Raw genomic sequence first — 17,680 nt, 5'->3', positions numbered from 1 at the left:
AATAGAAAGGGTGGGAACCAAATCTCCCTGTTACACTACTGGACCTGGGGGCTCTCTGCTGGAGTGAAGGTTGCTGAGCTAGGGGGATTGCTACATTACTGAGGCTGACTGATCCTAGGAACTGCTGCCCCAAGTTAGCTGAGTTACCCTGCCTGCCTGCTGATCTTGCCCTGCAGTAGGGGAACCAGGGTTAACATCTCCAGTGTGTCTCCACCAACCAGACTAACTGACTGCTAGTTCATGGGACTCTGAACAAACGGCAAGGACCGTCACTGCAACCCTGCCCGAGGTAACTGACCTAGAATCAGCTGCAGCGCAGTGGCTGTGTAGTGCAGTGGAGGTGAAGCGCTGGGTCCCCAAAATCACCACTTCTGGCCCTGCGCCTGAATGCCTGGTGAGCTGCAAGCGCTGTGGAAAAAGCGCTGTGTGTGCCGGGGCCTGCAAGAGCTGTGGGAGTGCAGCGCTCCGGTAATGAGACACTGTGGCTGGGAAGCGCTGCAGCATCGAGACCCCGTGGCCGGGAGGCCCTGTGGCAGTGAGGCGCTGGGGAGGAAGAGTGCTGCCGGCCTGTAATCAACGCCGCCGGCCCGGGACCTCGGGGAAGCCCTGCCAGGATCTCCCATGGCGACGTCAGGCGAGTGCCGCGCTGTGATTGGGCACCTGCGCGAGGTGTCACCTAACAACACTGGAAGCCTGCAGCGTCAGGGGAAGCCCTCGAGAGTCCGGGAGGAGGCCGGAAGAGGCCCCGGACTGAGGATTGCGCCGGAGCGGGCGGGAGAGCGCCACCAGCCCCCACAGCTAACGTCCGTCTGCCTCAACAGCTGCTGGGTTGCCTGGGCGGGCGCAAGAACAGTGGGGACTGTCTCCCAGAACCGTGTCACGGGGTTAATCGGCATATTGTGCCACGGGGCTTGCCAACAGGGAGCCTATCTCATTGGGGGACTGAGCAGTGTTCGAGATGGCAGCCCCTCTACTACGCGCCTGCTAGCGGGGAATTGTGCCAAACTACCGGGGCCAAATAACTCTGCATCTCTTGCCCCAAGCTGTTAGAAACCCGCTCTTAATGAGGGACAGTCATTGATCTTCCACCATTGGGAACTGTCATTGGTTGCCCCAGACCTTCTCATTTAAGAGACGCTTACCACTGGGCATGGGAGGCAACCTCCTCAGAGACATTGCTATTGGAAATGTTAAAACAGTACAAGGAAAGTCCTGAAAACATGCATTTTGTGTCTATTGATCTAACTTGCTCACCGACATTTCTGTTACTGGGAAATGCTAACTACCTAGAGTGGACTTTTGCCATTTTGAATCTTGCCAAAGTTTTAGATAAAGATTCTTCCATCTTGATATAAAAACCGGTGTGGTGTCCTTTTGTGAGTGCTTTTACTGTGTCAGGGTGGATGCGTGCTGCACAACCTCTTTACACATAGCATTGTGCATGCCTACCTGCCTCGCGCCAAGCTACCTTGTCGGAATCAGTGGTCCCTACATGGACAAGGATGCAGACTCTGGTCAACTGGAGACCCCGGTTCTAACATTGGTGTTCAGCGGTGGGATGAGGACTTGTGCTTGTGCAGTACCCTACAGTGACTCAGTGTGCGCCACAATCCTACACCTGATGTAACGCAAGCTCGAAATTCTCCCCGACTGCCTAATTGCAAGTGCTCTTGGTCAAAGCCTGTTGCCTAAGCCCCAGTGGTTTTCCCTGAGAACGTCTGAGGCCCTACTTAGCAAGATGGAATTCGAGCTGGCCAACCCAGAAACGTACACAGTGGCGCAGCTTAAGGAGTTCTGCCAGGGGAAAGGGGTGTTCTTCAAGCGAGGCGCCAAGAGGGAGGAACTTCAAAAATCCTTGAGATCATGGGCATTGGCCCACCCAGAAGCGAAAGGGGACGAGGGGCGGTTAGAGCATGACGCTCCATGAGAGCTGGACCTACTGCATATAGATACTAGCGACAATATATTGTCAGGGGCAGGAATGTGTTCAAGGGCAGGCAGTAGTGTGTCAGTGAGGCGCTTGTCTCCAGAAGAATTAGAGGACAGGAGGGAGGAGAGACAGCTTAAGCTAGAGCTTGCCAGGTTAGAGAAGGAGCGTGAAGAGAGGAGGCTGGCTATGGAGGAAAGAAAGCTTACCCATGAGCTCAGCCTGAAGAGGCTGGAAATCAGAGCCCGACAAATAGGGGCTAACAACAACACAAATGGTGGCAGCGTACCTACTGAAGCTTCACGGGAGTCCAGGTTCTATATGCATAAAGATGTTGTGGCCAGTTTTAATGTGGGGGATGATATTGACAAGTGGCTAGCAGGCTATGAGGTGTCCTTAAAAGCCCATGGTTACTAGGGCTGGTAGCCTGTACAGGTACATGCCTCCAGTTTGGGAGGGACACACTCCTTACATTAGACAAGGCAGATCAGACCAACTATCCTGTCATGAGGGAAGTGTTAGTCAAGAAGTTTGGCCTTACCCCTGAGAAGTATAGGCAGAAGTTTAGGAATAGCCACAAATTTCCAACACAGAACCGGGTAGATTTCATGGATTATGCCCGCAAAGCATTGGAGGGTTGGGTGCGGGGCAGCGAGGTAACTGATTATGAAGGGTTGTATGATTTGTTCCTAAGAGAGCACCTTCTAGAGAAATGTTTTCCAGAGCTGCGCCAACACCTGGTGGACCGCAAGCTGACCGATCCGAGGGAGCTTGCGGAAGAGGCGGACACCTGGGTCAGTACCAGGGTGTCCAACAAGGGATCCGGGGGGGGACCCCCAAAAGGGTGGACAGGGTTTCCCCCAGAAGAAAGAGGGGGAAAATAAAAAAAAGGAGTTCTCCAAAGGCCCCCAAAACAGATCGTAAGGGAGAAGGTTTGGATCCCAGCCCCCATCTGGCTACCAGAAGCCTACTTATCCTGACAAAGGTCAGCAGCCCAGAACTGTCCTGTGCTATGAGTGCGGGGAGGTTGGACACTACAAGGGGTATCCCCAGTGTCGTAAAAGGACCCCAGCCCCTACTGGAGGTAAGAACCCCGGGGTGGCTAGTGTAGCGCTGGGGGAGAAGCTGTCCCTAGATCAGGGGGATGAGTGGGCAGGATTGACCCTAGTATCACTGGGAGACAGTGAGATGGTCCCACAGACCCATGTGCCCTCAAATACCACCAAGTATAGGCAGAGGGTCCTCATCAACGCTCGGGGGTGGAGGCTCTGAGGGACACAGGTGCCAGCATGACTATGGTAAGGAGACAGCTGGTGTCCCCGGAGCAAGTAATTCCGGATGTATTCCACCCGGTTGTGGTGACAACAGTGTGGGTTACTACCCGGTGGCCCAGGTTCCCTTTGAGTGGGGAGGGGTTTCAGGCCTTCTGAGAGTTGCAGTAAGCCCTGCCATGCCAGTTGACTGTCTGTTGGGAAATGATCTTGAGCACACTGCCTGGAAGAAGGTAGAGGTCAAGGCACACGCAGAGATACTGGGATTACCAGAATGGACCTGTGCGATTACACGGTCATCGGCTGCCCGGAAAGGGAGTCAACCAGGGCTGGAGCCTGGGACAATGGCCCAGCCCACTGCTAACAAGGAAAACGCTTCGGAGAACGCATCACGTGAGATGGATGGGGCACCTGCGGAGGTCGCACCGGAGTCCACGGAGGGTGATGTTGTTCCCGTGGGGGACTTGCCAACCCCTGCAGAGTGGCAGGTGGAAGGAGGGCCTACCCGGGAGGAGTTCTGTCGGGCACAGAAGGAGTGCCCCACCCTAGAGGGCATGCGGCGACAGGCCAAAGCCCAAGCAGCTGGAAATGTGTCTGAAAATTACCACATTTATTGGGAGGACGGCCTCCTTTACAGTGAGCCCAAGGCTCTGGTGCATGGGTCATCGAGGGCCTTAGTGGTCCCACAATGCTAACTGGCCTTTTTGCTGGAGTTAGCCCATGAGATTCCCTTGGCGGAACACTTGGGCCAGGACAAAACCTTTGCTCGTCTAGTCCCACGTTTCTATTGGCCCAGGATGAGGATTTTCTCTGATACCTTTTGCAGGACTTGCGTGACATGTCAAGCTAGCGGGAAGACAGGGACCAAATTTAAGTTCTCCCTGGAACCACTATCGGTCATTGGTACACCCTTTGAATGGGTGGGCATCGACATTGTTGGACCTCTGGACCCGCCGACTGCTGCTGGTCACCGGTTTATCCTGGTTCTAGTGTACCACGCCACCCGGTACCCGGAGGCTATCCCTCTGAGGACCATCACTGCACCTGTGGTGGCACGGGCCCTGATGGGGATTTTTACCCGGGTAGGTTTCCCCAAAGTTGTGGTGTCGGACAGGGGCACCAACTTTATGTCTGCCTATATGCAGGCAAATGTGGAAGGAGTGTGGGGTGACTTACAAGTTCTCCACCCTTTACCATCCCCCAGACCAACGGGCTTGTTGAAAGATTCAACAAGACCCTGGAAGGCTTGATCAGGAGTCTGCCTGAGGACCTGAGGAAGAAGTGGGACTTCCTCTTGCCCTATCTGTTGTTTTCCTACAGGGAGGTGCCGCAGAAGGGGGTGGGCTTCAGCCCCTTTGAGCTTCTGTACGGACACCCTGTCAGGGGACCTCTCAGTTTGGTGAAGGAGGGGTGGGTGAAGACTCCTAGGAGGCTTCCCCAAGATGTAGTGAGCTACATGTTTGCGTTCCGCAGCCAGATGGCTAAGCTGTGGAAAGAGGCATCTGACAACTTGGAGGCCAGCCAGGAGGTCATGAAAGAGTGGTATGACCGGAATGCCCATCCCGTGGAGTTGGATACTGGACAGAAGGTGTGGGTCATGGAGCCCGGAGTTGCCACGCGTCGCTTACAGGATCTCGCTGCTCGAATCAGGACTTATCAAGGTCTGATACCCGTTTCCCAGGGTCGAAGGGGAACCTTACTGACAACAACGACATACTGCTCGATCTTAACGTATCCCAGGCTCACATTTAGACGTTTAACAAGAAGATTAGCGTGGGCACTGATGATCCGGGAACTAATCCAGGAAAAGATGAATATATAATCCTCAACTCCAATTCACTTGGGAGACGTAACCATGATTTGCTAGCCTTGAAAAAGCCCAGAGGGCGAAACGCGCGTCGGCTGTTGCTGCTCTGCGTTGTTGTTTGATGATTAAAAAATCTGCAACAGGACCTGATTGGGAAACTTCTTTACATACGATTGCGAAAAAAGACATTTTAATAATTGACCATTGCTCACATTGCTCAGGTTTTGACTAAACCTTTGGATCATAGTTATTCTCCTTGGGTGTGCTCAGGTGTATTGTGATTTTGTATGCTGACACCATTGTAGCACCTCTACATGCGAAATTGAAGTCATACATGCTGTTGTGTTTTTTACTATGTTTGTGGATGTGCAGATCTTGAATGCAAAAACCCATGTCTTTGTGATTGTATGGAGCCCGGAGAGCTTAGCGCCCTCCAGGACAGATGAACTGGCCCATATGAGGTACTGGAGAAGAAGGGCCAGGCCACTTACGTGGTGGATCTTAAGACCCCAAGGCAACCCCACCGGGTGTTGCATGTCAACCGCCTCAAGCCACACCATGAGAGGTCGGAGCTTACCCTCCTGATGGTGACTGATGGGAGCAAAGAGGAGGAGAGAGAGCCTCTTCCGGACCTTCTGGCATCCCGAGAGAAGGACAGATCGGTGGTGGGAGTGGTTCTCTCCCCGTCCTTGACCCTTGAGCAACAGAGGGATTGCCGCCAGGCATTGGAACAGTACTCTTCTTTGTTCTCCCTCACCCCTGGAATTACCCACCTGTGTACTCATGATGTGGACACAGGAGACAGCCTCCCTGTTAAAACCAAATCTTATAGGCTGTCGGATAAGGTGAAGGCCAGCATCCAGAGTGAGGTCACTAAGATGTTGGAGTTGGGGGTGAAGTTCGAACGAGCCCTCCAGCAGTCCCTGGGCCAGTCCAGTGGTCTTGGTCCCAAAAGCTGCCCCACCGGGCACCACGCCTGAACTTCAGTTCTGTGTGGATTACCGAGGACTCAATTTGGTGACCAAGATGGATGCTCATCCCATCCCTAGGTCAGATGAGCTCATTGATCGACTGGGGGCTGCCCGATATTTGAGTACTTTTGACCTCGCGTCAGGGTACTGGCAGATCGCCCTGACGGAATGAGCCAACGAAAAGTCCGCTTTTTCCACCCCGGAGGGCCACTTCCAGTTTAGGGTGATGCCCTTTGGACTGAAAAACGCTCCTGACACATTTCAGCGGCTGGTGAACTGGGTACTGTCTGGTCTAGAGGCCTTTTCCGCTGCCTACCTGGATCACATAGCCGTCTTCAGCGGCAGCTGGGAAGAACATCTGTGTCACCTTCGGGAGGTGCTTCATGCCCTGCAGCAGGCGGGCCTGCCTATCAAGGCCAGCAAATGTCAGATTGGACAGGGGTCCATAGTACACCTCGGACACCTGGTGGGCGGGGGTAAGGTGCAACCCCTACAGGCCAAGATCGAAACCATCCTAGCCTGGGAGCCCCCCAAAACCCAGACGGAGGTCAGTGCTTTCCTGGGCCTCACTGGTTACTATCGCCGCTTTGTCAAGGGGTATTGTGGCCCCCCTGACGGAGCTAACCTCCAAGAAACAACCGAGGAAAGTGATTTGGACCGAAGCTTGCCAGAAAGCTTTTGAGTCCCTCAAGCAAGCTGTGTGCACTGCTACGGTGCTCAGGGCCCCGGACTTCTCTAAGGAGTTTATTGTTCAAACCGACGCCTCTGAACATGGCATTGGGGAGGTACTCTCGCAACTCAACGAGGAGGGCCTAGACCAACCCGTGGCCTTCATATCCAGGAGGCTACTCCCCCGGAAACAACGGTGGAGTACTATCGAAAGAGGAGCTTTTGCGGTGGTCTGGGCCTTGAAGAAGCTGAGGCCATACCTCTTTGGCTCTCACTTCCTGATTCAGACCGACCACCGGCCCCTTCGTTGGCTCATGCAAATGAGGGGCGAACACCCTAAATTGCTGAGGTGGTCCATTTCCCTCCAGGGTATGGACTTCAGGGTGGAACACCGACCCGGAGTAGACCACGCCAATGCTGACGGTCTCTCTAGGTTTTTCGGCCTTAGTGACGAGAACTCCATAGAGGTTGGGTAGCTCTCCCCACTTTCGGCTGGGGGGGATGCGTGTTAGACCTGTCAGCCCTAGGGTGGTATTCCCCTACTTTATTCCCTTTTTGCCGTGTATCTGACAGCCATTTTTGTTGGACGTAGGACTCTGGGCGCCTTTCCGCTGCTAAACAGTGCTCTCTCCTAAAAACATGGTTGCAACAGGCCCCTGCTACTGCAGTGAGGCCACCGTCCTGTCTGCGCACTAGTAGTTGGAATAGGCTGGGACTGGATGCTACTGTAACCCTTACGGCCTGCCTCTTGTCACCATAGACAGACAGGACAGAGGGAACAGGGAACACCACAGAGTCCCTAGATTCTTCCAGAACCTTCCAACCCCCCCCCCCCCCCCCCAGGTTGCCGCCAGAACTTGCCAGCTTTTTGGTCACCTGACTTAAGGGTATAATAGAAAGGGTGGGAACCAAATCTCCCTGTTACACTACTGGACCTGGGGGCTCTCCGCTGGAGTGAAGGCTGCTGAGCTATGGCGATTGCTACACTTATGAGGCTGACTGATCCCAAGAACTGCTGCCCCAAGTTAGCTGAGTTACCCTGCCTGCCTGCTGATCTTGCCCTGCAGGAGGGGAACCAGGGTTAACATCTCCAGTGTGTCTCCACCAACCAGGCTAACTGACTGCCGGTTCATGGGACTCTGAACAAACGGCAAGGACTGTCACTGCAACACTGCCCGAGGTAACTTACTTAGAATCAGCTGCAGCGCTGTGGCTGTGTAGCGCCGTGGAGGTGAAGCGCTGGGTCCCCAAAATCAGCACTGCTGGTCCGGGCACCCGACTGCCTGGTGAGCTGCAAGCGCTGTGGAGAAAGCGCTGTGTGTGCCCAGTGCCTGCAAGAGCTGTGGGAGTGAAGCGCTGTGGTAATGAGACACTGTGGCCGGGAAGCGCTGCGGCAGCGAGACCCCGTGGCCGGGAGGCCCTGTAGAGGCGAGGCGCTGGGTAGGAATAGCGCTGCCGTCCTGCAATCACCGTTGCCGGCCCGAGACCTCGGGGAAGCCCTGCCAGGATCTCTATTGTTTTTTGTGTTCTGTATTGGCCTAGTGACTGTCTTTTGCTTACTCATGAATGGAAACTATCTTACAGAACGCTCTGCAGTACCTAATGTGAACTTGGTCCTGAAACCTCATACATCTTCTCATCGTGAACAAAGAGATCTGTCATTTGTGAACATTACAGCTGTTCCAATTCCTGATAGTATAGTTTGGGACAAGGTTGATTATGGTGTATTTGGTCCCATTGAACTTTTGAAAATACCACATTCATTAAAATGTCTCTAATTGATATCATTACCTCTAGTACATTTTCTGACGATTGGGATTTTGAAACTGTAAATAAGATGTTGTCTGATTTAGAATAATCCACTGCATTTTCAAGCAATGAAATGTTCGAAGACACATCAGACTATAACACTAAGTGTTGTCACCATCATTATGGTCATCACTTCTTACAAAATCCAGTATCCCACGTAGTGTTTACACATACCACCAATGGGAACATTGTCCAACACCACCAAAAGGTAGTTCGAAAACGTTTGCACAGAAATGTTCTTATTTTTCAGAGTTTAACACTTCTGACCCGACAACATATTAATATAAGGTTGCACCTACAACTGCACAGAAAAATATGCTAACTAACACCAAACAGATTTATTCTGCATCCTTCATTGCCCAACTGTCTGAGCAGGGTTTCGATTTATGGAAGGACACCATAGACATAAAAATCAGGAATGGCTAGTCCAGGGAACAGACGCATTATTTAGAGTGTGCCTCATTCCACAGCAAATCATCTGACACAGTGCAACAGACTTCATGTCTTGGAATAGCCAAGAACAAGGATTTGAACACACCTTGGATTCCCACACCATCATATATAAATTTTACATCACACATAGGGGATCCAATAGCTGACATCATACAGTACAATTCATCAGACCCCCATTGGATGGGATGGGTAGTTTGGCCCACAGACACCAACAGATTTCAATCAAGATTCAGGGGTACAACCAAAGGATTTAGTATCCATGGCCGGACCAACGATATGTACAATGAGAACATCTGGGGGTGGTGACATCATACAGTGTTGGGAAGTTGTGCCTTGATTGGCTAAAAACCTCAACACTGTCCCAGGTGAAACAGCACTTATCCTTACTCGAAGGTGAGGTGGATCTAAGGGACTTTTTACTAGGTCCCCGAAAACCACGTCAGAAACATTTCTTATACGTGGTTAATAATGAAATCTGGAAGATCTCTCAACAAGAAGCCGCAGAGAGACTCTGTGAAATCGATAGGATTAACCTAGAGAAAGCATTAGCTGTAGTCAATAATGGTATGACTACATTAACATCCAGGATTTATTCACTGGGAAACATTGTATCTTCAGCTATAGTTATACTAGAACAGGACTTATCCATACTACTATACGGGCAATCTCAACTACATTCTATGTAGATTAAGCTGGAGGCTGCAATCAATGATTGCGCGCTGGCTATGTGCCTTGGCGATTTATCTACTGTACGTTCCTATTTTTTTCCTACAATCTAACTAAGAAGCAGATAACGATGGCACAAGGGGGAGCAAAAAATACAATGCTGCGTATTGAAAAACTGGATCAATTACCTTTTAATGTGGTAGAGTAACCATCCACAGAATGGTTAATCCATGGCCATATAACATTACCCGTCTCAACTTTCCAGTCTCAATATTGCCTAGAACAACAACAGGCGGGCAGATATGAGGCGATGGGTAGGGAATTCATCAAGGAGTCTTAGGAATTACATTACAGATTTCAATACAGGAAGTGTTTCTAAGTGGTCCAAACTGCGAGAACGCTTTAGGTGGATGTCTCATATGCCAGGATATCATGCTTCATGCGGCCTGCAATGGTTCCATTGCTAACTTATCCTGTCACTTGAAATGGTCCCCAGATGATTAATCTGGTGTTTAAGTTACTTTCAAATGGAAGTTACTTCATGCTGAATGATCAAGGTTGTTGTGGGATGCTCCCGGGCATCGCATATCTTGTCACTGTAAGCTTCGAGGTGGCTTGTTGTATGCAAGTATCGTTTCCACTGACCCCTACAGTCAGGGAGGCACCGTTATGGCCTTTGTTGAATGTTTCCTTTATGCGGTTTGATAATCTGAGTCGAATGAAAGCAATGCTTTTACAAAAAACCATGCCCTTAACCTCCACCTGAGAGACTTATGATCTTCAGGGTGCAAGGTCCTCAGCTGAGATACTGGCACTAGTATGGACAAGCTGCCCTTTCCATTTCACAAAAATGGTACAACGTATCTTTAACATGTCTGATATGATGGGTATAGTACACCTATTTAAGACCATAGGTTCTGGACTGTTAAGCATCTTTCAGACAATCTTCAGAGTTATTACCAACTTCATACACTCCGTGTTTGGAAGCATTTTTGGAGGGCTTCCGCTGATCTTGTTCCTAATAGCAGGAATCTAGATTGTCATTTTTCTGCTACGCATTGGATGTCTCAGTCACCAAGGAGATGGAAAAATCGCTCCTGGAGCGCCGATGCCGTGATCGCATGGTACTTCATCTGGGCACACCTCGCCTTCGTGAACGAAGTGAATCTTGGTTACTATCATTTAGACCAGTCTGGATCGACTGTATTCTACCGGTCCTCCGATGCCTGTTCTGCGGACAAGAATGTGTGTTGGATCTCTGTCTGACACTTCCATCAGTCGCGCCACTGGATGTTGATGCTTTACTAGAACCCAATAAAGGCTCATGTTCTGCTATGTCCTCAGCGTATTACAATGTTGATGTCTGCATTCTTAGAGCCACCACAGAATGCTTCAGCACCTGTCGGAATGGATACCGTCTCCTCAACAAGTACTCAGGCCTTGGTTGTCACACAGGCATCCCCAGCAGCGGCTGTGGAGAATACGGAGGAACATCTGTGCTCGACTGACCTGATCTGAGAGGTGTTGCAGGGACCGCCATCTGCGATTGCAGGCAACAGTGATGTTGCGTCTCCCAGCCAAGACACATAAACATTTGACTCATTGTGTGCTGGGTAAAATTTGGCTTTTTCTAAAACAACCAAATGCGGAATTTTAAACAAGAGACACTCTGAGCTGCATGGCTTTCAGTCGCTCATAGCTGTTATACAATATATATGAACATATTATAGTAAAGACTTCTATCGCTTAAACTATTATCTTAGCATTCTTTAAGAATGTTTACATTTTTATGGATTTAGGAAATTCTTTGCGTATAACGTCTACAAATATGTTAGAATTTTTTAGTATGTCGTCCAGTCGGATGAAGAGTGGGTGTTAAGTTTCATATAGGTACCCCAATATAGGCTCAAGTAGTCACCTAACTTTTCACCAATATTCTTCCCTACCATTACACTACATAACGGTTTTTGGGACTGACCTTTTACCTAGTTACAGTACTGCTTACAGGAAGTAGTGTTTTCCCTGAAAACTAGCCTCAATCATTATGCATAAGGATTCTTGGAAAATCAGCAGGACTACCATCTCCTGCATAATAACTATGTAAAAGGGTAATTCCTTCCGTCATCCTAAGTCCGACATGACATCACAAGGTAGAACCCCTGAGGGTAACACTTTGGGTAGAGGAGAAAAGGACTTCCATGCTAACACACTGATGCGAGACGCTGAGGTTCCTGCACGCAGACACTTCAGCTAGCAGTGGTCTGACGTCCCTTGCAGGGTGTCCATCTCGAGACCAAGACGGGGTCCCAGAGTCTCTCACTTCACGTAACAGGGTTGACTTTATCCTAGAAGGATTCTTGGCTTTTACTCCTACATACATGCTAGGTACACTTAGGTACATATAGTTAGGGTCGCATCGTAGGAGTACGCATTTTGTCATGTATTTTTATACTTGCCTGTATTCATGGTTTTAGCACTATTGTAGAAATCTACCATCCTTTTACTATGTTGGTGCTTATGATCATTTATATCTGCTTCTGTCTTATAGTTGTTTCAGCACACCTATTTTACATTATAATGACACTCGTTCAATAAATGCTTATTGAAAAACGTCCCCACCATTTATTCTGTGTATCTTTCTGAGACAAAGTGAGCACGAGTGACTGAGCAAAAAGTATAGCACGGTTTCCACGATCTCCTGATGGGACAGAGTTGTCATGTTCGATAGTTGCCAAGAACTATTCTCTCCTTGGTGAGGGGGGTTTCTAGTGGCACTGTGAGCTAGCTGGTATACAGGCTAACATACCCAGTGGGGTTGTTTAGAATCAGTCTGGACACCAATCCTACAGTGTACGTTGTCTGAAAGCACAGATCCTATATAGTTTTATTGGAACTACACAACACTTCTTCCCGTTTCGAAATCATGTTGGTAGTTTGGAAAAAGTAGACTCCCCTGAAGTTTTACACAACAGAAAGATCTTTATTTTAAGAAAAATCAGCACCGGCTTCATTATTGAGCACCGGCTGCTTTAAAAAAAAGTGTTCAGTATAGGAAAGCAATCATATGGATGGTGGTCCGCTGACCCTTGCATGCCACCATCTCTGTGAATGTAGCCTGTCACAGTGGGTCGCAAATTAATATTAATTAGGCAGGTCGTTCTATGACCCCTGCCATTCGGATTTTGTGAACCTACTTCTTAATACATAGTTTGGTTCATAAAATTCAATTTCATTCACAGAAAGTCAGTGTTTAAATTGCAAACAATTTTTATCATCATTCATCAAACAGGATTTATAAAGCATAGAGATCAAAAACAACAAAGAGGGTTGAGATAATAATGCCGCACCTGTCACTTGAAGTAATTCGGCAATATAATGATGGTGCAAGGAAACCAGGAAGTGCACCCCTCTCCACTTCCTATTGGGGAAATCCCCAAAAACAATCACAGAAACATGGAATCAGTACCCATCATTGGTATGTATATTTAGAGCTTATTAAACATTAGTTGTCCATGATAATCTGAAGAATGTGCCGGGTCCAAATTTTCTTATTATCTCAAACAATTCCTTTATTGATGAACATATAAAGTTGTTAAAATCCACTGATCTCAATTCATTTAGCCAACGCGTTTTGTCTCAATAGAGACTTCTTAAGGGCTCAAATATATGAACACGATATATATTCGTATTCTAGTAACAGAGAAAGTCCTAAGACACAAATAAATATAGTGTCTTTACAATCATCTTGATATGATGATAATTATGCAAAGGTTAACATTGAAAGGCAGGGTGGCCAGAAGTAGTCGTCTCTGTGTCCGTATGCGAAGTGTAAAAAAAGATTTAAGGATTTATTAAGCGCTGCTAATCACCCGCAAGGGTATCCAGGTACTGAGGGTCTTGCAGCTTCGAAAAGTGTTGGGTCGAAAAGCCTGGTCTTGAGTCCTTTCTGAAATTCTAGAAAGGAGAACAATGTCCAGAGGGGAAAGGGGAGGTAATTTCATGATTTTGCAGCGAGGTAGGAGAAGGAGGGTCCTCCACTGTTGCTTCTGTGGATGCGAGGGAGAGGTAGGTGCAGCAGAGAAGTCCGGAGGGTTGATGGGAGTTCAGGCAGTGGTTGATGTAAGCTTGGGTCTGGTTGCATAGGGCTTTGTAGGTGTGGATGAGCATCTTGAATTAGCACCTCTTCTGAATGGGGAGCCAGTGGAGGTTCTTGAGGTGAGGAGTGATGTGGGTCTGTTTGGGGAGGTCGAGGATGAGTCTGGCTGCTGAGTTCTGCATCGTCTGCAGTCCCCTCAGAAGGTGAGTGGTGATTCTAAGGTAGAGTGTGTTGTCGTAGTCCAGCCGGGTGTTGACTAGGGCTTGAGTGACAGTTGGTCTGGTGTTGACGGGTAGCCATTTGAAGAGTTTCCTGAGCATGTACAGTGTGAGGAAGCAGGTGGTTGAGACTGCATTGATCTGGCTTTTCATGGTGAGCTTGCTGTCGAGGATAATGCAGAGGTTGCAGGCCTGGTCTGTCTGAGTGGGTGAGGGTCCTAGTTCGGAAGGCCACCAGAAGCCGTTTGACAAGGAGATGTGGCTCCCAAAGATCATCACTTCAGTTTTGTCTGTGTTGAGGTTTAGGCAGTTGCTTTTCATCCATTCGGTGATACTTGTCATGCATCTGTGGAAGTTGGCCCTTGTGGTGGAAGGGTCTTCTGATAGTGAGAGGATGAGCTGGGTGTCGCCTGCATAGGATAAGGATGGGGCAGAGGGACGAGCCTTGAGGGATGCCACAGATGATGTTCTTGGGTTGCGAGGTGAACTGTGTTAGGTGGATTCTTAGGGTTCTTCCGGTGAGGAAGGAGGCAATCCCTTTGATGGCATCTCCTTGGATTCCAATGTGATAAAGACTCTTGATAAGGGTGTGGTGGGATATGGTGTCAAACGCTGCTGAGATGTCGAGGAGGATCAGGGCAGCAGTTTCTCCCCTCTATACAATGGTTTTGATCTCTGTGGCAGTCATCAGGGTGGTTCGGTGCTGTGATTGGTGCAGAATCCGGATTGGGAGATGCCCAGAAGATTGTTGTTCTCCAGGTGTTGATTGAATTGGCAGTTTATGGATTTTTCAAAGACTTTGGAGAGAAGGAGATCAGAGAGATGGTACGGTAGTTCTTGAGTTCGCTGGGGTCAGTGGAGGTTTAACTTCTACGTGTTTTCATTAACAGGGGGAAGTGGACATGGTGATGGATGCATTAAAAATGGCTCTGCGCGCGCTTATGATCTTCTTGCTTCTGAGGTTGAATATGTGGTGGGGACAGGGGTCCGTGGGTGCTCCTGAGTGGATGGAGTTCATGATGGCAGTGGTGTTCTGTGTAATGAACTGGTCCCAGGAGGTGAGTAGATGGTTGGGATTCGCATCTGTGAGAGTGAAGAGACTGTATTGTACGGAGGTGGTGGGTTGGGGTTCAAAGGTTTTTTAGATGTTGGTGATCTTGTCATGGTAGAAGTCCTCCAGGGCATCGCAAAGTTCCTGGGAGGAGGTGAGGATGTATTCGGTGACTGAGGTGTTGCAGAATTTATTAATGATGTTGAAGTGTACTTTGCTGTAGTTGTAAGTGGAGTTGATGCAGTTGGCCATGGTGCTCCTTTTCATCTTTCAGGAGTTTGTGGTATTGGTTGAGAGCTGTTTTGAACGTGGCTTTTTCTGCAGGATCCTTTTTGGTGCGCCAATTTCTTTCTACTTGCTTGCAGTTGCATTTTGTGGTTATTAGTTCTGTGGTTTATCACCGGCCCTGTTTGGTGGATCTTTTGAGTTTGGAGGGTCTGATGGGGGTGACTCTTTTGGTGCAATCGGTGATCCAGGCGGGGAAGTTTATGTTCCAGCTTGGTTGTAGTGTCAGGGTGGCAGGTGTTAAGGGCGTAGGTTCACTGGCTCTCTGACAAAATTTTTCCAGCTGCATTGGAAGGTGCTGGGCAGCTTGGGGCGGTGCGGAGGGGGTCCTTGGTGATGAAATGAACAATGATGTGGTCTGTATAGGTGAGCTCTGTGACATGACTGAACTTGACTCTTTCGCTGTCTGTGAAGATGGGGTCAAGCATATGTCCAATGTTGTTGGTAGGGCTGGGAACCAGTTGGGTGAGGCTGATGTTGTTCATGCATTCAAGGAGGTTGCTGGTATTGGTGTTGAGGTAGTCAAGGCGGAAATTGAGATCTCCAAGGAAGATGTAGTTTTAGGAGCCAATGGCGGGCGTGATGATGTAGTCGGGAACGGCGTTGCAGAAACTGGGCCGAGATCCTGGAGGTCTGTAGGCGAGGGTGCCTCTGATGGTGGTTTTGCCATCAGTTTAGAGTTGTAAGTTGAGGTATTCCATGATCAGGGTGCTGTGGTCTGCGGTGGTGACGCAGTGGATGTTTTCTTTGTGGATGATGCCGATTCCACCTCCGTGTTTGTTGGTGCGGTCCCTGCTTGCTATCTTGTAGCCGTGAGGAGTTGTTGAGGTGATGTTGGGAGCGGATGAGGGGTTGAGCCAAGTCTCAATGAGAAAGATGAATTCGGGGGTGAGGGTTGTGATGGTGTCCCAGATTTCAGAGGCGTTTTTGCACAGTCATCATTCGTTTAGCAGAGCAGTGGAGTTGTTTAGTGAAGATGGGGTCAAGCATATGTCCAACGTTGTTGGTAGGGCTGGGAACCAGTTGGATGAGGCTGATGTTGTTCATGCATTCAAGGAGGTTGCTGGTATTGGTGTTGAGGTCATCAAGGTGGAAATTGAAGTCTCCAAGGAAGATGTAGTTTTAGGAGCCAATGGCGGACGTGACGATGTAGTCGGGAACGGCGTTGCAGAAACTGGGCCGAGATCCTGGAGGTCTGTAGACGAGGGTCCCTCTGATGGTGGTTTTGCCATCAGTTTAGAGTTGTAAGTTGAGGTATTCCATGATCTGTGGTGGTGACGCAGTGGATGTTTTCTTTGTGGATGATGCCGATTCCACCTCCGTGTTTGTTGGTGCGGGCCATGCTTGCTATCTTGTAGCCATCAGGAGTTGTTGAGGTGATGTTGGGAGCGGATGAAGGGTTGAGCCAAGTCTCGATGAGAAAGATGAATTCGGGGATGAGGGCTATGATGGTGTCCCAGATTTCAGTGGTGTTTTTGGACAGTCATCATGCACTGAGCAGAGCAGTGGAGTTGTTCTTAGAGAGTCGTGGTCATAGTAGTTGGCGTGGTAGTGGCAATCGTGCTAGTGGATGCTTTGGTGTTGCAGGAGACGAGACAGCAGAGGATTCAATGCGATGTACATCTCTCTCCCTTGGCAGTTGGACTTGGAAACAACTTTTAATGGTTATATGCCCTCTTCTAACAAAGGATTATTTGAGAATCATAGTGCAAAATGATGCACATGGTGAACAGCTGATAGGATTGTAGACTTCCTGACAATGGGGTGAGGGAATTTCAATGAATGTTTTGGAATTTTAGTAATCAGTTGTATAGCACACTAGGCAATGTTTGCCAAAGCTTGATAGGATTTAAATTCCACTTTCCAGGTTATGTTGAAGTACCCCACCCAAATTATTTTGAGACCATTTTATTGTAGTATTGATGAGTTTGGGCGGTTTAGGCTTTTGTCCAAAAATTATTGCAGATGTGCGGATCTTACCCGCGCATTGGCTAGTACTATTGGTCAAAGCTCAGCTTCATTGAAAGACCATTTTTGTGTGGAGAATATGCATTTGACCACCAAATATATTTGAAATATTAAGTGATATACTTTGTATATTAAAGGACGTTTAGTCAGTACTGCTGGTCAACCTTGAATAGGTTTCAAGCCCATTTGTCAGCTCCTCATCTATAAAATGAATCTTTTTGGGTTAATGGAGGTTATGAAAAGGTAAATAGCTATTTAGATTTACACTCATCAATGCAGAACACCTCGCGACCCTTACAGGTGAAGCAGCTGAATTTTACAAATCCTGATTGATTGATTGATTGATTAAATGAACCAACAGAATACTGAGAAACACCTGTAGTAACTTCAACTATGAGTAACCTGTGGGCTGGAAGGTGAGTGCAGTCAGCTGTGTTCATCTTTGTGGAGGACTTGCTATAAGACCAGAAAATGGAGCAGAGACACATG

Source organism: Triturus cristatus, chromosome 3_1 (genome assembly GCF_964204655.1).
Source record: "Triturus cristatus chromosome 3_1, aTriCri1.1, whole genome shotgun sequence".
Taxonomy (NCBI): domain Eukaryota; kingdom Metazoa; phylum Chordata; class Amphibia; order Caudata; family Salamandridae; genus Triturus; species Triturus cristatus.
Note: the sequence above shows the minus strand (reverse complement) of the source record.